Raw genomic sequence first — 23,047 nt, 5'->3', positions numbered from 1 at the left:
TTATTTACATCTGTCTCGAATTTTCGCTCACAACCAACGAAACCGACGCCGGAATTTCTGCGAAACGAGCTCTCTAACGCTATCGCGTTAAAAATGCCGACGCACTGTTTGACGATGCGACCAAATGCACGTTGCTGACTTTTGAATGGCATAAGTCAGACTATTTTTTCTGTTCTCGTTAACTGCTTAATTACGAAAATTAATTAAGTGTAAGGCAATCAAGCTAGGCAAAAAAAAACATGGCCTATCCCTCCGTCATAGGAATCGGTATAACACGAAATTGAAACGTGTCGACCTTGACAGAGGTAGTGAAACGTTTATTGTGCATTGATATAGAGATTGTACAATGTTTATTGGTTTTTGGCAGCTATGGCCCCGTCAAACACAAAGAAGGACGCACAAAACGAACGCACAACTATATTCAAGACGAGCGCGAACTAACTGTCACAGTTGTTACATTTTTGTGTTTCAGCAGCGCGCTCCTTTCGCAAACGCGGCCGCTGCAGCGGGCGAAGTCGCTTTCGTGCGCTCTGTAACTTCAACGCTGCCTTTGCAGTGAGCGCAAAAGACGTACAAACCACCCCCATCACGAGATAAGCGCGCGCACGAACGAGCACGCCCTGTAGGGCAAAGTACTAGTGGTATCGGCAGGTATAGGTAGGCGGCGCATCGCAATGAGCGGGGCGACGATTAAAGCGCGCCCTTCGCGCCATCTCACTGGTGATAACGAGAACACGCTGAAGCGCCACCGAGCTCTGAGTACCGCCAGGGGTAAATGGAGTATATAAATAGCCTGCCGTTAGTGTTCTGAAGAACGTACCCTTTGTGGCCAAGTCGTTGAGCGCCGCGCGTTGTGGAGCTAGGGGTCATGGGTTCGATTCCCAGCGACGGAACTTTTTATTCTACACTCTAAGGCAAAAGGGTGTCAAAAGGGTGTGTGGTTCGTCCTTTTGGGGACTAATGGGGATGCCACAATCATTAATCCTTTTAACGACTAACGGCATCGGGTCTAGCCTTTAGTCCCCATGCAGCTAACTGTTAGTCCCCACGGTTCACCTCAATGGACTAACATTTAGTCTTCACATTTACACCTTACCGAGCAACCGTTAGGCCCCACAGTTGCACCTCGCCGGGCGAACGGTCGGTCCATTGAAATACTCCATTTGGATGAACTTTTCACCCCCAGTTCAAACGATCCGTTAATCCCTAGGGATGACGTTCTGCAGTTATTCTCCGCAAGGCTTAATACTTTTTTCGCGTGTTTTTTTCCGCGGTGAGCAACAAATGGCACGGAAAAGGACACGCGAAAAAATATTTGTCATGCGTGTTTCACTGCTTTCGCAGTCAATAGGGGAGACCCACGCCGTGGGAGGTGCTGCGGTGCTGGGCGCTGTCAGTCAATGTGGGGAGAAAAACTCGTTACTCGAGTGTTGACCCCTCGGCTGTCCCCTTCAAGCTGCCTTAAAACGCGTTGCTTTGCTCGCACGCTGCACGTGTTCTGCACGTGTTTTTGACAATTTCGCGCCACGCGCGGTTAGGATGTACACGCTTCTGTCCGCGTGGCAGCAATTTGGTGAAAGGTCGGCGTCTGCTCAGCCATGTAGCAGATGTGGAGCAAGTGATAGCAGACGACGCCGTGCTCGTCAGAGCGAAGTGCATTTCGCTAGTGAAGGACGACGCTGTTTACGACGTGGAGTTAGCACAATGTTCTGTACGTTCATAATTTATACCTGTTTAATTTGGTTTGCTGTGTGTACTACGCACTCCCGTGTTTGTTACTGGATGCATGGATAAGGCCGCTTCTTGTGCTTTAGGTTAAGCGGCCCTGGCGCTGTGACTGCTATTAGTTTGGATACCTTAATTTACCAGCAGCCATTCGAGCTATCGTGCGGTACGCAACACTCCAAAAATAAATGGTCTATTTTGGGCTTCTTTCTTTCCCGCAACAAAAATTGACATCTATCTCGCGTGTCCTTCCTTGCATTATCGCCGTCCTCATCGCCGGTACTCCGAGTTCACGAACTGCGTGCGTACTATTACTTGATAGAGCATTATTAATAGGAACATGACGAGGGCCCCGTTTTCAGAAAAAAACTTTTTTTTTTTGTGAGATCTGCGGGAGAAGAGCCAGTTGCTGTCAAGGCATTTTATCTTGGTCACTATCGAAAGTACACCCTGTTGTACGGGCTGTACCTGCACACTCAGTAACAACTAGTTCACTGTATCTGCCAAAAAAACCAATGGACGTGCAACAACGGCTAATGCTTTTTTTTTTCTTTTTTTCGTAGTTGTGGTCATGCCCACTAAAGCCGTGAGCTTCGCATCCATGCCTGTCGTCTGCTTTTTTTCGTGCCATCTGTTTGGGAATCGGTAGATTTCACTGGTGGAGCAGACTCCTTCGTGTTTGCATGGTCATTGTGACAGTTGACAACGCAGCAATAGTTCCCCCCTTTCTATCGGGGTGACATCGCGGAACGAGGGGCGTTTCACGTGCAGCGCGCGCTTCGCAAATGCGGGGGAGCCAAAGGGAGCGGAAGGGTCGTAACTTTCTACAGTTGTACGCTTTTTCCGGCAGGGGAATGACAAGCGCTCGCGTCGGCGGGCAAACAAAAGTGAGACCATGAAACGTTTTATTTTTCTCTATACATATGAAGTTTCTGCTTTCTTTCATTGAATTCACTGTAAAATGTCCAATACAGGTCCGGCCGCGTTGTCATATCTCGTGCCGCCCTTTTGTGAAGCTGCTCCAACGGAAGCGACAGATGAATGGCATAGCACGCGGCAGCGCGCACAGTATTTTCAAGTTGTGGATAACAGCTGCATCCTGCAAAACACAAAAAGATTGCACATAGTTAGTCACACGTGACCGAGTGGAAGAAACGCACGCACATGACAAATACGTGCAAGGTGAAATAAAAACACACGTCTAAAATATAACATGCAAACAATTTCACCGTGATGTCATAAATCATCAAAGACGCATTTCGAGCCACATAGCGCAACAGCTCAAGTGCGGCTGCCACAGCCATCACGCCGTGCCGCCAATGAGTCGGCGAGTTTTCTGCTAGCGGCGTCGTACAGCTCGTGCAAGCCCGTCAGCCGGCGCTGCCGCCAGTCTCGAGCAGAAGAGCGAGCGAACGCGGAGCCGCCGCCACGGGGGGAACGGCGCCGAGCTGCTTGCGAGCGCGCGACGAGGAAGCCGACGGTAATGGCGACCAATTTCCACAAAGTTCCTCGAGCGAGCGACAGTACAGCGAGCGAACGCGGCGACGAGCTGCTTGCGAGCCAGCGACTGAGAAGTCGACTGAAATGGCAACCAGTTTCCATAGAGCTCCGAAGCACAGCTAAAGCCGGCTAGCTAGTACCCCTGCCAGCCCTTGTCGGTGCACTTCAAGCGCGCGACATAAAACCGAGCTCGTTGCCGGCCACCGCAATGCGTTTTGGACAAGTCGCAGCCCAGCGGCGAGGCCTCTGAGCCCGCAGCTCATCACCGCGGCGAACATTCGATAAGAGAGCGTCTAGGCGGCTCACGGCAATGACGGCCAATTTCCAGGCGGTCCCAAAGCACAGGCGAGCTGGCGCCCAAGCCGGCCTTCGCGGTTCATTTCGTGCGCGCCACATACAACACGATCGAGCCCGTTGCCAGCAGGTGCGATTCGTTTCGCCCACGAGACAGGTACGGCAGAATAAAAATGATCACTTACTTGTGAAAGAATCCAGCGCCTATATCTGCCCAGAGTCAGGTTGAAATCGTGGATCCGATAGGCCTGCTGTCTTCTCGGCCGCCATTCCCAGTCGGTGGCGACGCAGTGCCCTGACTACGCCGGAGATATACAGCGCGGCATCGAGACGTGTCCAGGCCAGCCCCATACTTGATGGGTGTGGCGAAACGTAAAAGAAGCACCACACGTGTAAGGCACCGTGGCGTAGTTCTTAGAACGTCGAACTCTCCGAGCGCGGCACAACCGCCAACACGCCGCACGAACCCAAGTGGGAAGACTGACCCAAGAGCGAGGTGGACGGTTAGTTCCCTTGACAACGGTTTGCACACGGAACGTATCTCTGCACACGGCCTGCATTTCCTGCGCAGTTGATCCCTTCGCAGACTGACTGGTTTGCACACGGCACGCATCCCTCTGTAGTTGCTCCTCAACGGTCTATCCGTACATCGCGCGCGCCTATTGGGCTCCGTTACTCCTCCCTCTTTCGGGTAATTTGGCCTTAGAGTGTAGTTTTTGTTTCTTTTCAATCTGTTAGGGTGCATTTTACAACGTCCTGTCCGTGACGGAAATACGTCAGTGAAATCTTGGTGGACCCTGACACAAAACACTTTCATGTTAAAAAAAACTTGGAGGACGCCCGAGCTTCGCCTTCAAGAGTAGAACGCGACAAAGTTATCGGGCCTCGTGCGCATCGCCTTCAACCCTGCCGCAAGGAAAGGGACGTTCGTGCCCGTAACTTAAGCCCTTTCAAACTATCCTACAGGGCCTACAGCAAGTACAGTTGCGAAGTGGCCACTACGCCATAATTTTTCTTTTTGCAAATTGGCGAGGTACCCACTACGCGTCCGTAAGCTGCCTCGCGCACCTGTGGGAGCTGCACACTTTGTAATGGGTGGGCAGCTTTAAACCACCCACTCGTTGCGCAATTCACGTGTTTTGACGCCTGGTGAGATTCTGCCATGCAATATTATATGCTCCCACTACATGACATTCTTATAGTGTTTTTTGACGAAGCAGTTTCAAGCACTGGCATAGCTCCGGGGTAGAACGCCTGCTTGCCACGTAGAAGGCATGGGTTCGATTCTCACTCGCACGGAAGCTTATTTTATTATTTGTTTATTTGCATATATATCTCGAATTTTCTCTCACTGACAACGCCGATTTTTCGCTCACAACTAGCGACGCCGGCATCGACATCGGCATCTCTGCGAAACGAGCTCTTTAACGCTAGCACGTTAATTCACGCAAAGAGTCTTACAAAGCTTTCAATGTCTATTTTCACTGGCCTGGGGTGATATAGGCTGCGAATCACCTGTCGTGCATACCCGCGTACTATGGGGCGTGGTATGTGGGTATGCGTCACACGTGACTGTGGGAAAGGGTGTCATAGATAGATAGATAGATAGATAGATAGATAGATAGATAGAAACAGTGAAAGTGCCTTCCTTTGTTCGCTAAGAAATGCTTCGCATTTAATAACTCGCTTCTGAAAAGGCGGTGCATTGACTCTATGTCGCCAAATTTTGATAGTTTAACAATGATCACCTATGGTTCTTTAACGTGCGACAAAAAGTACGGTACGCGTCTCGAACGTCCTAAAGAACTAGTCAGTATTGGCCCCAGGCGAGGCCTAGTGATCCGCAATAAGAAGGAAAAAAACTGTGATCCTGACCTTTGGGTCCTGCACTGGAATGCTGAACGCGAAGACAGAGGTTCGATTCTACTGTCGATCGTACATTTCCTGTTATTACGTACACATCCGATGTGTGGCGAAACAGAAGGGAAACAAACGCTTTTAACCCGCAGCATCAGCTCCTCACTTGTCATTTCATTTGGTGCAACATTGCGCCACTTCAATATTTGCGCGAAGTGCTATAGCGGATGCGGAAGCAACATACTTTATCACCATGTGACGTGTTCGTGCCCCCGAAAGCAGCCTCCGGAAATCGCCGTTAAGTTCCGAAGGCGTCGCACTCGAGCACACTCGGGCGTGCTCCTTCGAGTTCGAAGCGCGCTAACATGACGCGCCCTGTGAGCGCTGCGGTTATATACTTTTGTTCTTATTGATGCCCTGGACATTCAAGACGACGGGATGGTGACCACAGCATGAGTGGCGTGCTTCTGTTTGACCCGTCCGCCCCTTGTTGTCATACGTGTATTTCTTGTTCTTGCGTCAATATTTTTTTCTCAAGATTTCGTACCTAGCAGTAAGCATCTTTTGTTGTAATGTTTTACGCAATACATCTTAGGGCGATATATGCCTGATCAAAATAATTAAGAGCGTGCACTTGAGCCACCGCTGTACTGGCACCATTTTCATATGCACATAGCAAGTAGCTTTTCCGTGCGACAGTTCGGAACCAATGTCGTTGTCAGATTGACGTTTCTGGGATTCTCACCGCTCCCTGGTTATGAACACGCTAGATATCGCACATTATTCGAGTTAACCCTTCACAGGCATTTTATACGATTTCGCAGATGCAGCTTTGCATTATTCGTGTACAGTTGAAGCTGGCTGGGCAAAGAAGTCACGCGTACCACGAGATTAAGATAGAAAAAAATATGGGTGTGCGAATATTCGCAAATTTCGAATAACGAATCGAATAGCATTCTATTCGATTCGGTACTCAAATCGAATAGTACATACTCGAAATACCGAATATTTTTCGAATAGTTTTCGAATAATCAGCGCTAACGGGAGAACCCCGAAACAATGAAACTTTGTAATAGTTAAAGGCCACTTTTCTTCTTTTAATCACTAAATTACCAGTATGCATGCAGCCCAAGCTTTTGCGAGACTACCGACGCTATATTGATTACCGAATGAAGGCGTTTCTTTATGAAAGCTCCACACTCACTCAGTTTTTTACTATGCTGCAGCTGCATCGCATTAATCAGCTCCTGTCTTCATCTTGCAATAACTGAAGATGCACCTGCATTCAGCTTCACGAATAGCAATAGATGCGAGGATTGTGTTTGTATGAATTGTTCTTGCAGATACAGCTTTCAACACCGATGTCTACATGCCTTCGGTGCCGAGGACCATGTTGCGATGGCAGGTTTATGTGTTTCATTACCACCTTAGCTGTATGCATAGTCTTCGGTTCAAAATTGTTTAGATTTTATTTATGTCTCAGTTTTATTTAAAAGCAGGCGACAAAGTATATGCAGTCACGTACTGCTTTATTTCAACGTACAGTTAAAAAATATTTCGAAGGTCGTGGTCGCTGCTGTATACGAGCTTACCTCAGATTTCATAACTGTGGTATTCTGAGTCTGTTAAAAGTAAGCACAATGCTCTTTGGTGAAAGTTCGTGAGTATTTCTTTCAAAAAAAGAAAAAAAAAACGGTGCGGAATTCTAGGACCGTTTTGAGAATGGTTGTCTTACTATTCGAAAACTATTCGAAAAGTATTCGATTAGTATTCGTATTCGATTCGGTGTCATCACTATTCGATTCGTATTCGATTCGGTTCCAAAATTCACTATTCGCACACCCCTAGAAAAAAAGAATAACGGCCAGCCTGAATATATCATGCCTGCGTTCGTGAGATCACGTCACGATATATTGTTTGGGTTGGCGCCGTAACTGCTTTCCTTGTACTCAAGATTGTTTTATACCCCTGTCACACAGGGCAACTTAAGTGCACTTTGAGCGAGTGCACTTCGCCGGTAGTGCCATTTGCACGCTGTCACACAGGAACGCTTAGTGACACTCGCTGCAAAGTACACTTGCTGGCAAGTGCGTTCGCCAAACTCACTTCGCTGCGACGGAGTGTCTATCCTCGGCAGCAGTGGCTTGCAAATAAATACGCTAATGCAAAACGCGACGATCATGGCATTTTTAAACCATCGTTCTCGTTATCAGGAATACTGCCATGTATTCAAACAAATCATACTAAAACAAAAAACCGCGATACTCTCGCCCTCGGGCAGTTTGCGGTCGCGTCCGCTAGGGGTATGCAGGAGCACATGCCGTGCAATGGCCGCGTCCGTCACGTTGTTTACTTCCTTGCACATGTGCAGGTCAGTCATTTTTTGGTCATTTGCAATGGCGTGTGCCACGGGTGCCCCTTCCGCGAAGACAAACGTGGTCCGACGCAGAGACGCGGGCGCGCATACTCCTTTGGAAGGAGCAAATGATTGCTGCCAAAACACGCTCCAAACGCCTGTCACCACTATGCGTTCCTTCTGCACCGGAGTCCGCCATTTTTGTTTTCGATTCGTCTTGGATATGATAATGTCTTGTCTCGGATCGCGATGACCAATGACGTTATGCGGTTGCAATATTTACTTCATTTACGCGCAAAGTTCATTGTAAATTATGTTCATGCCTATAATAAGCAATTAAACTGCGAGCATTGCCAAAAATAACAAATATATGTTGCGCTACTGAACCACCAATTGCCACTGCCATCATTTCCAACGCACACTTCTCTTTCTCGTGTAGCAGCGCGCCGCCAAAGTGACACTCTGCGAGCGTAAGTGCACTCGCTCAAAATGACACTAAATTTGCCAGTGTGACCGGGGTATTAGTTCTTCTCGTACAAAGCGCCTATGCGGACAGCCATCAACTATCTCGTATCAAACAACCCTCCTCCGTTTCCCTCTTTTTTTTTTTAACTCCGAACATTTTCCAACCCCCACTTCCTTGCACTCCATCACTTCATTGTCTTCACAACCCGTAACCGATCCCTCACCGGACCGACAGCTTCAGTGATCCATTATGTAAAATGTGCACTTTTCTTGGCGCCCCTATGGCTCCCACGGAAAGCTTAACGCGTGAAGGAGTTCTTGGCACATATGCAGTGGAACCTTGTAGATACAATGCATAATGGCATACTCGGCTTAAAGAAGTCTTAAGAGAAAAGAAGTGAGCCTCCCGCTGTTCGCGTGACTTCCAGGTTCTATATGGCATCCGTGGTAGCGGCTATTTATCAAGGCTACACAGTTTTGTCGACGCTAAAGTTGGTATTTGGTGCGTTTTAAAGGATGTCTATTCAGGAACGCAGAACTGCCGAATTTTCCACGAAAAAAAAAAAAAACTGGCTTAAACAAATGAGTCGTGAACGCGATAACTATAATCCAAATACTGCAATAAGATGGATGAGGCCGGTCAAAAACCCGTGTAACTTGAATCCTGTCGTGCTTGAGGTGGCAATTTTTTCTAGAGTAAGCTCCTTAATTATGACGTATGTCAGCAATATAATCGAACGTTAGCTTGTCTTACTTATTACATAAATTTGTCAATATTTTTTCTTGATGTATAGCGCGCCGGATATTTTTATCACATAGAATAACAAAAGAGGTGCGGAACGCAGCAGGTAAAACTCACCAGCATGTGGAATTCTACAACCAACCAGCGCCAAACGGAAGTACCGTCAAGTTAATAAATACACAGCAACCACACGGCCAATTACTGCGGAACCATTGCGTCAACGAATTCAACGATACTCCGAGGAAGTGGCATAAAGTCCTGCCTGTCCAGTGTGTCTTTTCTATCTCTGTCCACTTCCATTTATTTGAAAATTGAAGCTTAGGTGTAGGTAATATTGTATGTTATCCAAAAGAAACGATGCATAATCGGAAAATTAAACATAGTATAAGCAGCATAGACAAGGACTGGGCGCTTTGTTTTTGTCTTTATTTAGCTGCAGCTGGGGAAAATAGTTTTGGCTATTCTTACTTTCGCTCCTCACTATCGTAAATGTTCATAAAGCATTGAAATGCAGAAACGAGGAAGTTACTATGGCACACAGAGATCATTATTAACTAAGAAGGACTGATGGACATGTTCTGCGTAATGCAGAAGCAGCCTCAAACGTGGATTGATTGATTGATTGATTGATTGATTGATTGATTGATTGATTGATTGATTGATTGATTGATTGATTGATTGATTGATTGATTGATTGATTGATTGATTGATCGAATAACTTTATTGAAAACAGTCCTGAAGCTCGGTTTTTTAGGCCGAGGCGGGCCGCGTCCACGTCGGCACACGGAGCCCGAAGGGAAATTGCCGGCATACAGTGCATTGTGTGCACTCTCTCACGCTGCAGAAAACTTCGTCTCAGCAGATCCTTGCAGCACTGTGGACGCTGCAAGGCAACAGAAATGGCAACAGAAAGGACGAAGGTAACTCAGGTTGTGTCAGTCCGTGAAGCGTCGTCTGCTCGGCTTTCGCGTGGCGCCTGCACGCCGCATACTGCAATATATGCTCACCGCAGTTAATGTAGCTCGTTTATGACACTTGAAATGCAGAGAAACAATGAGGCATACAGCTACGCCATGAGCGTGACGAAGTGCAGCACTCTGCCCGAGCTGACAAGAGTATGAAGTTGGGCATGTTGGTAATGCATAACTGATCACGTAGCGCAAAATTTGACACAGGACAAGAGAGGGGGACGAAGACGAGCGCTCGTCTTCGTCCCCCTCTCTTGTCCTGTGTCAAATTTTGCGCTACGTGATCAGTTCTGCCCGAGCTCTTTTCTGACCGCACAGTTAGCGCCAACAACCTCGCGTCTTTCGAAAAATGCAATACCTTTTATAGGCAGAGCTCCCGTGAGTAGCCGACGCCATGTATGCACACGACAGACAGCTCCGCGGAGCAGAATTCCGCCACACGCCCATGGCTGCGAAGAGTATGCAGGCGGCGGACGAAGCGAGTAAACGACACACAGGGATGCCGAAAAAAAAAAAACAGAAGGAAAGGTATAGCGGCCCAGTGCCTTCCGCCTCGAATCTTGATAGATTCGTCGTCGTGCGCTGAGTGGACCGTGAGCTCTCAAATGACGCTTGTATTCGCTTTAGATGTGTGTCCCGACGCTTCGAAAGCAATATATTCGTCACCATTTTGCATCGTTTCCAAGAGCCATTCTCAAATTCTCGGAGGCACGGCTTTGCAGGCATGGATGAACAAACAGCTGATCTCAGTAGTAATAACGACAAAACACCGCCTGATGCTTTGTCCTCAGCGTGAGATGACACAATGCTATGGCTGATTTCGCCATTTGTTTTTTACTTTCATGCCAGTAAGCAAATAGCAAGCGTGTGTTCGAATTGGAGCGGGCAGTTGCTTCGATCAGAACTCGCGCAAATTGACACCTCCCTCCCGCCACGTTTTCATGTAGGGCCTTTAAATTCGGCCCATTCCCAAACGCCCCCAAATTACAAGATGACACACCCTCAATATAGGCCTATGCATGCATTATCCAAATGCATGGATAAGCCCCGCTGCGCAAATCCTTGCAGCACTGTGGACGCTGCAAGGCAACAGGAATGGCCGCCCCTCCGCCCTTCAGAACTTCACATGTGCGGATGTTCTATAACCCATATAATACCAATAAAATGGCTACGATAGGCCATTTCAGCGTGTGCTATAGTGATCCGAAAGCACAGTGAATTTCACATGCATTGACCTAACATTATCCGAAAATACGGTTATGACAAATCATCGGTGATCACAGAGCAGCAATCAATGTTCTTGAATTAAAGAATTGTCAACAATGTAATCCACATTGTACAGGTCATTCAGTTTGCAATACCATATTCTGTAGTGTCCAACGGCATTGCTCGCAAATCATATCACAAGAAATGTGTGTCATTCGTTTCTTTTATTATTAATTGCGTGATGGACACCTAGCATTCGTCATAAATGCCGATGCGTCGATTCATTAATGGAGCCGAATCGGCCAAGCACTTTAACTTCAAGGTCGTGTGAAGTTTCGGGCTTGATCTCGAGAGGCTTGTTAGGTCTTACTACCGGCATTCGGCAACTATGGAATAGAAAAGGAGAAATGCTAGTGGAATTCGCAGGCGGAAGTCGACTCCGTAAAGTGTACAGCTTCTTTGGAAAAGCATAGAAATAGGAAGTGGACATGGGAAAAGCCCTAACGTGGAAACAAAGAACGAAGTAGATTTCATAATGTGCAGGGACCCAGACATAGTACACGAAACATAAGTAGTGGGCAAGTTAAAGCGTAGTGATGTGTAGTGAGGACGAAGATGGCCATCAACCCGAAGAGAAGAGCAACAAAACTAATCTCTGAAAAGCAGGCCAACCTATATGTAGTAAGGGAACAAGCCTTGTAATTTAGGATTGCCTTTGAGAACAAGTAAGTTGTATTAGAACAAGAAGAAATGAACGACACAGAGGGAATGAACGAGACCGTAACTGAACTGATTTCTGAAGCAGCAGTTGAGGTTGGAGGTAAAGCACCGCGACATAAGTAAGCAACTCTCTCTCTCTCTCTAAAAAAACCGATTAAGAAAACGACAAGCAATGAAAGTGGCTATCAAAAGAGATAAAATCGAACTGATGATCTATCAAAGCTAACGAACAAACAGAAACACAGTCACGTGGAATTATAACGTCAAAGAGATGGAATCCGCAGTACAAAAAAAAAAGAAAGAAAAAAAAAACGCGGCAGCATCACATCAGGCAAAATGGAAACCTACATAGGAAGGATCAAAATGCACACAATAAATGATAAGGAAGGAAATGTTATCAGCAATTTCAGTGACATATAGTGAAGGTGGCACTTCTTTCCTGAACTGCAAAGCTCCACATAAGTAATCCAACCTTATTAAACGTTATTATTCTACTGATATCAAAGCCTAACAACACATAACTTCCATGCGTAACTACGGATGAGGTTAGACAAGCCATACGATCGAGATATGCCCTGCCGAAAGGCGGCTGGAAAAGATGGCATGACACTCGACCGGATAAAATATGGAGATGACTTTACATTTAGGAGAATCGCGACACTACACAAAATGTCTGAGAGCCTCAGAAGTAGCACTGAGCTGGAGAAACGCCATTCTAATAATATAATCCATAAGAAAGGAGCCCTAAAAAACTATTACCAGCTTACTCTCAGTATTATACAAATTATTTACGCAGGTAACTTTGAATAGAAGAAGAAAAATACTTCACTTGATTAACCTAAATAACAAACTGGTTCCAGGAATGGAAACTCTACAATGGTTGGTAGCTGTGCGATTAATCAGGTAAGTGTGAAATCTTCTGAGTACAACGCACCCCTCCATATGGCTTTCATTGACTTCAAAAAGCCATTCGACCCAGCAGAGATACTAGCAGTTTTGAAGGCATTGCGTCCCCAAGGAGTACGTGAGACAAATGCGAATTCTATAACCAACATCTACAAAGATTCCATAACTATCCTGCTTCTCCGCAAGAAATCACAATCGAGAAAGGGGCCAGGCAAAATCCAACTTCTCCCGCATTGTTCACAGTGTGCTTAGAAAAAGTGCTTAAACGACTAGACTGGGATGAAGTGTGAAAAAAGACTAATGGAGAATATATCGACAACTTACGGTGCGCAGATGACATTATGGCCTGCGTCAATAATGGCGACAAGTTGCAAAATATGATTGAAGACCTAAACCGAGAAAGTATAAAAGCAGGACTGAAAATGAAGTTTGGCAGCAGTGCGTGCGGTCTTCACAACGCTTACCAAAATCATTTTTTGTAAAAGTGCACAAATTCTCCGGCGCGATCCATGGGCTTCGCGTGGGTGAAACTACGCAAGGAAGGCACCCGACAAGGTCAAGCGCCGTTAGCGTTGGCTATCTCTGCACTGCTGTTCCCCAGGATCAGGTGTGTTCGCTGTGACCCACAAAGCTGCGCTTACCAAAATAATTTTTTGTACAGGTGAGAACCTTATTACCTGTTTTATTTTATAAGTGTTGCTGCATGCGCTGCTGTCAAACAGTAGAGTGCCAGCGTTTCTCGTGAATTGTTTTTCATGGCAAGCGGAAAGGATCTAGGTAAAGCACTCGAGGATTTCAAACGTGAAATGCGTGCTAAACGTCGGTCCTTCAGCCAGAGTGCGGGACATTGTGGTTAAACCTGCGACAGTGTCAATGCGCTCTCCTTAGAAATGCAGGCTCTGCGTGAAGAGCTTGTAGCAAAGCCAAAGCGTAACGAAAAACTTGCTGCCGAAAATAAGCAACTACAGATGAAAACTGAAGAATTGGAGCAGTATTCAAGGGCGATCAATATTGAAATCTTGATCTCAATCTTCATCAATCTTTCCTTGGCATTGCTGTCTGTTAGTTCTCGTTAATATTTACATTGGTACGCAATACTAGACCATGCAAAAGGATACGTAAGCCGTGGATAACTTGCACAAAAGAATAAAAACCAAAAAGATAAGGTACCATCGGTTGGTTTTATCACGCGATGCTGTCTTGCTTGCAGGATTCAAATCATATCGCAAGAAATTAACCGCTGACTTAAAAAAAGGCCGAACTTTCCTATGATCATTCTGTGTGTGCTAGAATATACAACAATTCGAGAAAATTATGGCAGCAAATTAGCAATTTAATTAATAGCTCTAAGGCAAAGTGCCCAATTAACCCTTTGACGTGCTATGTACACAATTGCGCACCCCAATTGTTTTTGCCATTTCTAACGACTAGGGGTTAAGAGAGAGCAAGGTACATTGAACTTTGGATGAAATGAACCTCTTGCATAAGAAATCTGTCTTCATTTAGCAGTGTACTGTTGTATATGATCAGTTTGCTGAAGGCACTACACTGTTCGACGAGTCGCACGACGTGCCCCTTCCCGCGAGCCACGTCAAAAGTATAATTTTTCTTTGCTCCAAATGGACATACCCGAAAACGAACTTGCACTATATTTCTGGCGTAAGATTTCATTCTATTAATGAAAAAACGGAGCATGAATGACTTAACAATAAATATATATTTAATTACAACTGAATTAGAATTACTATAGCACACATAAATTAACGCATTAAGACATTACTTTTTTGCAATAGAATATCGAGTGCCTTGAAATAACGTGGTAGCGATTTGACGCGTTTAGAGACAGTTCTTCGTCTGAAAAGGTTAACATTGCAGCTTTTGCTCAAGACAAGACGCATGTAGAAGCCCTAACAGAAATGAACGAGTTCTTTTTTTTTTAGATGCGAAGCAGCTCTTTGACTGGCCTGTGTAACGCTGTCCCTTCGTCCGCACAAACGCGAGGCAACGCGCTTCCCTCGGCGCAGGTGTTGGAGCGGTGCCAAGTAGGTCACGCCGCAGCTGGGCGTTGACGTCACGCTCCGCTTGCACGCTTCCCTCGCAGGTGCGAGCGTACGTTACTCTCTGCCTCACCCGCCGGAGCGCCCGCAGCTGCCGGTTCCAACGCCCGCTCGCCTCCCGTGTCTGCGTTTCAAACAAACGTTTACACAAGTAAACGCTACACCGAGTTTCGCTTCAAACGAATCTTCCAGCGCTCACCGCAGCACCCGCGTTAGCGCCGTTCAACCCGTGACGCCACCCCGTGACGCCACCCGTGCGCAACGCTGCTGCTTCGCATCCCATCAGGGTTCCCTTCGGGGAGATGGTCCAATTTCTTTTTCAAATGTTGGCGACTACGTGTCTCCGATTCATCGCAGTAGTTGCACTAACGCGCTGGTGTTCGCACGTTCAACACTAGCAAATTCAGTTATTCTTTCTCCTATAACTGAACAAGAAGTCAGGAATTTTGTTTGTAGAATTAGAAACGATGTCGCTGCTGGGATGGATGGGCTGTGCGCCGTCCCTATTAAGCATGTTGCTTCAATCATAGCCCGTCCGCTCACATTTATAATTAATCACATGTTAGAAACCGGCCTATTTTCCTCTGATCTTAAAGTGGCACGTACAATCCCTGCGCACAAAGGTGGAGCTGATGGTGAGATAGCGAACTACCGGTCGGTATCCGTTCTACCTATCTTGTCCAACGTCTTTGAGGACGTCATTAATACGCGACTCGTTAACTTTTGAACTAAATGCCACGTAGTGAGTGATTCACAATATGGCTTCTAGAAAGGAAAATTTACCGAAATGGCGTTATTGCTAATTAAAAATGAAATTCTGAGCAACATGGAAAAGAAACTTTTTACTGTTGGCTTATCTATCGATTTAAGGAAAGCATTTGGCTGTGTGAATCACAATATTCTGCTGTCCGAACTGCATGACTACAATGTACGTGGCGCTGACCTTGATTTCGTGAAAACCTATCTTTGTAACAGAAAACAGCGTGCAAAGGTCGGTGACTTGGCGTCTCCAACTACTATTGTAAAACATCGGGTGCCCCAGGAGTCAATTCTAGGACCTTTGTTGTTTACACTTTACATCAGTGGTTTATGCGATGTGCCCGATTCACCGATACTGGTCGTGTATGCTGACGACACTAACATATTTTTTTCCGCACCAACTTTAAGCAATTTAAACACTACAATAAACAATTACTTAAATAAACTTGACTTCAGCATGACTTCATTGACTTCAATTGACTTCATTGTTCAATAAACTTGAACAATGGCTGGACCCTAACAGATTAGCTTGAAATGTTAATAGAACTAAATATATTATATTTAAACCGCTCGACAGAAAATGTGACTCTGGACTCACCCTTAATTTTCAAGAAACAGTCCTTCAGCGTGTTTCATCAGAAACATTTCTAAGTGTTTGGCTCGAAGATACAATGTCTTGGAACACGCACGTCAACAAGGTAACGACTGAATTGGGGCATCTACAAACTTAGAGAATGAATTCCTCTAAGTCTAAAGAGGTGCGATATACAGGGGCGTATCCAGAATTTTTTTTTGGGGGGGGGGGGGGGGGTTCAACCATACTTTATGTATGTTCGTGCGTGCGTTTGTATGTGTACGTGTATATATACGCAAGCAAAACTGAAAAATTTCGGGGGGGGGGGGGTTGAAACCCCCCAACCCCCCCCCCTGGCAATATATTATGCTAATTTTTATTCACGTCTTTCATATTGTATCCTAGTCCGGGGTACAACAACAGCCACTAACTATAACAAACTAGAACAGCCGCAAAAGAAGGTGTTGAGCATCTTTGAAATTTTCAGTGAACACCCAAGCCTGCTACCCACTGCTCCCATATTCAGTAACATAATATGTTAAAAGCTTCCAGGTTACACGACTATAAACTGTCTCAATATGCATAAAAACAAGCTTCCAAAAGACGAAAAACACACCTGGCATGACTACAGCATACGTAACAGGCCAGTAACACATATACGCACAAACTACGGTAGAGCTAGACTAGAATATATGCACATCTCATCGGCTGCTATCGGCTGCTTTTGACTCAGTCTTTCACCATGCCATTCTTGCAGCCATGGACAGTCTTGGCCTCGGCGGAAGGTTGTACAAATGGATTGAGAGCTACCTAAAAGAACGGAAGATATATATGAGCACTCCAAACGGTCCCACACAGTTCTACGCAGTAGAGAAGGGCGTACCCCAGGGTGCTGTGCTCAGTCCGCTACTTTTCAACCTCACCTTGATACATATAACAAGGATATTGCCGCGAGGAGTGCACATTACGATTTACGCCGATGATATCTGTATCTAGAGCGCTTCAACTTCGCGTTACATCACCAAACAACGCCTTCAAAAAGCATTAGGGAACCTCTCCACGTATTTGGCTCCCCGAGGTCTACACTTTTCTCCAGAAAAGAGCACAGCCATCGCTTTCACGAGAAAGAAAATGAGCAAGTATCCGCTCCTCCTCGGTGGACGGCCGCTGACCTATGTACGGTCTCAGCGATTTCTTGGAATAGTCATCGATAGAAATCTTTCCTGGTCTCCTCAGGTGAAGAAACTTCGAGCGAGGATAGTTGCAGCATCGCAACTCTTCAAATTCATGGCGGGGACACGATGGGGATGCAAATGCCGCTCATACTACTTGAGAAAGCGTATATTCAAGGTACCTTGCGCTATTGCCTACCGGTGCTTCACCGATTATCACCAGCAAACAAGATAACTTTAGAAGCCGCACGAAACAATTGCCTACGAATCTGGCCTCCCGAAGAGCTCATCAACCTCGGGAACTGTAGCGGAAGCAGGATGTCTTCCGCTAGAAGTCATCTCTACTCAAGAAACCATGCGCACTCATCTTCGACATCTCCTACAAGGGAAGGAGAATTTTCTGTACCGCGCACATCTTACCCACAGCAATTCTGCATTCGGACAAGCCGTGCAAAAGCTGCAACTTACTGCTATTCGACAGCCACTGCAAACGATGCCTCCGAGATTTCCTCCTTGGACACTTTCGCCTCTTGATATAAAACCATTTGTACCAGGCATCAATGGAGCAAAGAGACGCATCTCACAGACCGCACTGCTGCAGACTACTCTCCTCTACTTAGCCGAGCACTATACCCAGCACATTCATATTTACACTCATGCCTCCACCACTCAGGAGACTTCATCCTATGGCCTCTATGTCCCCTTCACAAGACAAATGCTACCTTATCGGCTACAGAGGAGGACATCCTCGACGACAGCAGAACTCCATGGCGCCAAAGAAGCTGTCCTCTATATTCTACGTCAAACGCCGAACCGATGGGTGGTCCTCACCGACTCCAATGCAGCTCTCCAGATACTGTTCAACCTCTTAAAGAAAACAAATCATCATCCGATTTCATTTGATATAGCGTACTTACATCATTTGGCTGTTACCACAGGTAACTTTATCACATTTCAGTGGATACCAGCTCATTGCGGTATTCTGGCCAACGAAAAAGCGGATGAAGCGGCACGCAAAGGACTCCAAACCGAAATTATAGGCGAATCTATTTCACTAAATCTGATGCTTCCCACCTGGCTAAGAGACTTGCTTCCGAAGAAAACAAGAGGCTCTGGAACCTTTCGACACATCATTATGCTTTCCTCTACTCTATCGACCCACATCTAAGAACAAGACTCCCATGCAGAATTCCTCGAAATCTCGAAACTCTGTACCATCGTCTTCGACTAAACAGTGCTTATGGAAACAGTTTACGGTACCGCTTCGGTCAAACCGAAAGTCCGTACTGTAATAACTATGGCTCTATAGAAACGGTCGCGCATATTTTGAGTGCCGAGCGTATGCTGAAGAGCGTGCGCTCTATGAACATTGCATGCATATGCTGACCAAAATAACTTTATCAATTGACTGTGCCTTGGGCCCTTTACCCTGCGCCGCGCAACAGAGGCAAGCGATGAAACTACTTTTCAGATATTTAGAGAGCATCGGTCAGCTCGACAAACTTTAATGGCACCTTGAGAGCACGTAATAAGTCACTGTCAGCACACGTCCCCGCCCAAAATACAAAAAAACTCAGTTTGTGTTTTTACGTCTTTTTTATTCTATTTTAACTTTTTCTATTTTTTTCCTATCTCTCTCTCTCTCTTTGTGTCCCCAATCCCCTTCCCCACGCAGAGTAGCAAGTCAGCGAATTTACACACGCCGGCTAAATTCTCTGCATTTCAATAAAGAGCTCTCTCTCTCTCATCGGCTGCAGTGACACCGTTCCCAATGATGATCACTGTCAAGTGCCAGAAACACTTGAGCACATATTTTTTACTTGCCGAGCATATGCACGGGACCAACAGAAATTGGTTTCCGTTACTGAACGATTTCATAATAGGCTATTAACTGATGAGGTTGTGTTGGGCCCTTGGCCTGACGCCAACAGCGCAACTGTGGTCTTAAGAGCGGTCACAGCCTTCCTACAAGCCACTGAACTAGATGCACGGCTATAGCATTTCGCCAATTTGCCGGGAATGTATATACTCACCTCCCTAACTTACCGTCGTCATTCATCACTCTTTTTCCTCCCCGTTTCCCTGCCCCGGTGTAGAGTAGCAGGCTTGAAGATACTATCGCTCAGGCGGACCTCTGCCTTTCTGTAAATAAGCCTCTCTCTCTCTCTCTCGCATACCAACACTTTACAACGTCCTAAAAACCCATATTAATTTTAGTGCCCCATTCAGTGTGTTTAAATCAGAAGTGCGTGATTACCTGGTGAAGCCATAAATCTTTCTTTTTCTTTTGCCGAAAGCTGACTGTAACATTTTACGTTGTGTGTATCATTCTTTCATTCTCATGTTCACTGTATATATAGCAATTTTTATATTTTCTTTGTTTTATGATACCTATGTTTCATTTACAATGAGTACAACTGTGAAATCCACTGCATATGCTGCCATCTGTAGGCCCCCAGGTCCAGTCAAGCTGTTTGCGCAGCTTTTTGCCTGGGGGACCTCTAACAAGTGTGTTGGAAATAAAGTGGATTCTGCTTCTGATTCTGATATACCGAAGGCAAATATAATGATGAATAGCCGGGCGGAAGAATAAAAGTTCACGATAAGCAACTAGTCCCATCAAGCTGTGCAAAAGTATATACGTATATCTTGGTCAACTACTAACAGGGGGCCCTGCTAATAGGGGAGCCTACCGAATTGCACCGTACAATAAGGATGGGCTGTATTCGCCGCGAAATCGGGCTATAGGCGGCAGCACCGTCGCCGTGTTTGTGTGGATAGGCGGTCGGCGGCGCGTATACAAATGTACGCAGCGACGCTTCGCCGTAGGCGGTTTGAGTCGATTGTCGGCAAATAAAGCGCGTTGACTGCAGTCTAATGGTGATGTATACGCCCTCCATTGCCACATTAATGCACGAAACCGGCCTAACGTTCCTACTACGTGTGAGAGAAGCGCAATCTGCCAATCAATGGGGTATTGGCATTCGGTCACATTCGTGTTTTGCATTGTGCTCGATGTTTTTTCTTGCTTTATTTGCCCATGTTTAAAATGCGTTTTGCCTACACCACAATATAAATAGTGTTGCGCGACTGAGGCTATTAGGTATTTACTTCTTGCTCTAGCGGCTACAAAAAAAGAGTGCCTGTATTTCTGCTAATTAGATGAAGTAGAACTTTGTGCGCTCTGCTTTTCTGTTTCCATGACTACGCGTACTGCTGTAGAAATACGTGGCGTGAGGTCTTTTTTGCCGCTAACCAGCCTCTGCAGACGCTAGTTCATGCTTTTCGGTATCATAAGGATTTCCAAATCGCCAACACTTCACAAGATGGTGTCGCTAAAAATCTGCATTCACACCTCAACATTTAGTCCCTTTTTTCGTTTAGGACGACGCCAAGTGCACTATGTGATGTGCTTGAACGACAAAGTGGCACCCGCATTGGAATGATTTTGGCGAATGGACGTTACGATGGTTAGACCTAGCGCCATATCGACACGTGCATGCACTCGCTTATTAGAGTGCATACAAGTCTCGTAAGGCGAAATGGTTGTGCATATCGTGCAGGCATACGTACAAGCATTTGATACTGTGCTAGCACAACGGAATAAGCTGTAATCTGAGGACGTGCATGATGTACGCACACGTTCGAACACGGTGTGGCTAGCAGACGAAGCAAGAAGCCATTCACACCACGGGGTTTCGTCCGCTCGCCGCTAGGTGCCGACTCTGCTCGATCTCGCGGCCATAGAGTTTCCTAAAATGACCTAGAGGGAACTCTGGCGCTGCGATCGTTCAGCCACCATGGGAATGATGGGTAGTACACGGATTTGCCTAGTCTTCGTGCTTGTGGGCTTCGAACGCACTTGTGGCTTTGTTTATGGCTATGTTTTGGTTTTCTTTCGGATAAAAGAATGGATCGTTGTGAACTTCGTGACCAGATTTGAATCAGTGAGCCTAAAGAAGTTAAAGTGGTGAAGTGAAACTGCTGATTTTTGCTGAACTTCGTTTTGCGACAAAGCGAATGCAGGCGACGCGGAGCCAAACGGAGCCGAAAGAACGAAGTTTAGACAAATCCGTGTGCTACCCATGATTCCCATGCTGGCTGAAGCGCGATGCATTGCAGCTCCCATAGACACTAGCGCCAGAGTTCCCTCTAGTAAGTATTGTAGGAAACTCTATGCTCGCGGCCAATACCGCATATACGGCAGACATTCCCAAGTCATGAAATGCAATTTACCGCTGTCCCTAAAGGTGCATTCACACTTGGCCTTAAAAGGGGCTAAATGTGGACGTTTTCGACGCTCTGGCGTTTTCGCTCACCCTTCAGTTCTCAAGTGTGAATGCGCCATAAAGCGGAAAAGTGTACAACCATTGCGTTTGGCCAGTTCTAACATATTGCCACGCGCGCTTATTTCTTTTACTTTAATGCGATCGGGCTTCACTCACAAAAATACTTGTCTCAGGCCACGCTGCAATGTTTGGAAACTCCACGATTGTTTCAGACTGTTCTTTTAAATGACCGTTATAGACGGTTTCAAGATTGCGATAGCAGGAGCACCTGCTGTACCCCAAGAAACTTCCGGTTACGTCATTTATTACTCTGCAACACCGAAGTGGAAAGTCGATATTTAAGTTTTTTCAGAGTAAGGAAATACTCTTTTTTGGCTTTCACATAAAAGAAAGGCGCTTAAAGTTAAGGACTAACTCTTTTAATGTTGTGTGTAGCTTATAAGAATATTTATTTGCATTATTTGGCAAGACACAGGGAGTAAAGTGTTGAAAATCTGCGGGCTAATCACCAAGGCTTTTGTTCCCCGCCAATTCTGCTAGCCTGCGCCAGCGCACGAAGCCGGAAGTCGTCCAGGGCCTGTGTTTGTAAACAGCGAAACCGTCATAAGCAACCTATGAAGATACGAAGAATGAGCGAGTTACTCTCTCCGGGCGTTCCCCGTCTTTACGGTCCAATTCGTGGCGCCAGCAGTCTGCTCACGTGAAGTTATAGGGAAGTAAGCTCTCGATTGATCGATATACGAGATATATAAGTTGTCACTTGTCTCCTACCCTGGTTTGCCATACAGTCGCATGCCCGTTCTGCCTTTGCTCGCACGACTATTGTGCGCAATCAACTGATTTCACTTTGTTTTGTGCGTTTTCGACTCCTCAGGCAGAGAACAGCGAGTAGCCGGAAAGAGCGAAATCCTGATAGGCTCAACGCTTAGTGCTGACATATTGTCCACATGTTTTATTAAGATATAAGCGGCGAGGAAGTAGCGCCTGTGGGATGGGTAGTGAAGACGAGAAAGGAACCACTCTCTTGTCTTTGAACTCGGGTGTTTTAGATTACGCACAGGACACGGGTAACCAAGTTTATTTTAGAGCTAACGCGATAACGCTAGAAGATCCGATAAGGCATGTATAAAAGCGGGCGAACCTCACAGACGAACAGATTATCGACGACCGACGTCCGTGCTCGCCGTTATCATTATACAGCGAGTGTTGCTTGTACTTTGAGTCTTTCTTTTCCTGGGCACAAGTTCGCCCAATAATGAAGTTTCATCTTTACCGGCTTGTGTCTTGCGTCCTTCGTCGTCACAGCCACGTGACAATATGGGGCAGAAACATGAGGAATAGCAAATAAGCCCGAGAAAAACTTAAGGACCACTCTTAACTTAAGGAAAACTTAAGGACGGAATGGAAAATGACGGGCGTAACATTAAGAGGTACGAAGAGAGCACAGTGGATCAGAG

This window comes from Rhipicephalus sanguineus, chromosome 1 (assembly GCF_013339695.2).
Source record: "Rhipicephalus sanguineus isolate Rsan-2018 chromosome 1, BIME_Rsan_1.4, whole genome shotgun sequence".
Taxonomy (NCBI): Eukaryota; Metazoa; Arthropoda; class Arachnida; order Ixodida; family Ixodidae; genus Rhipicephalus; species Rhipicephalus sanguineus.
The sequence above is the reverse complement of the archived record's forward strand: the minus strand, read 5'-3'. Positions refer to the sequence as shown.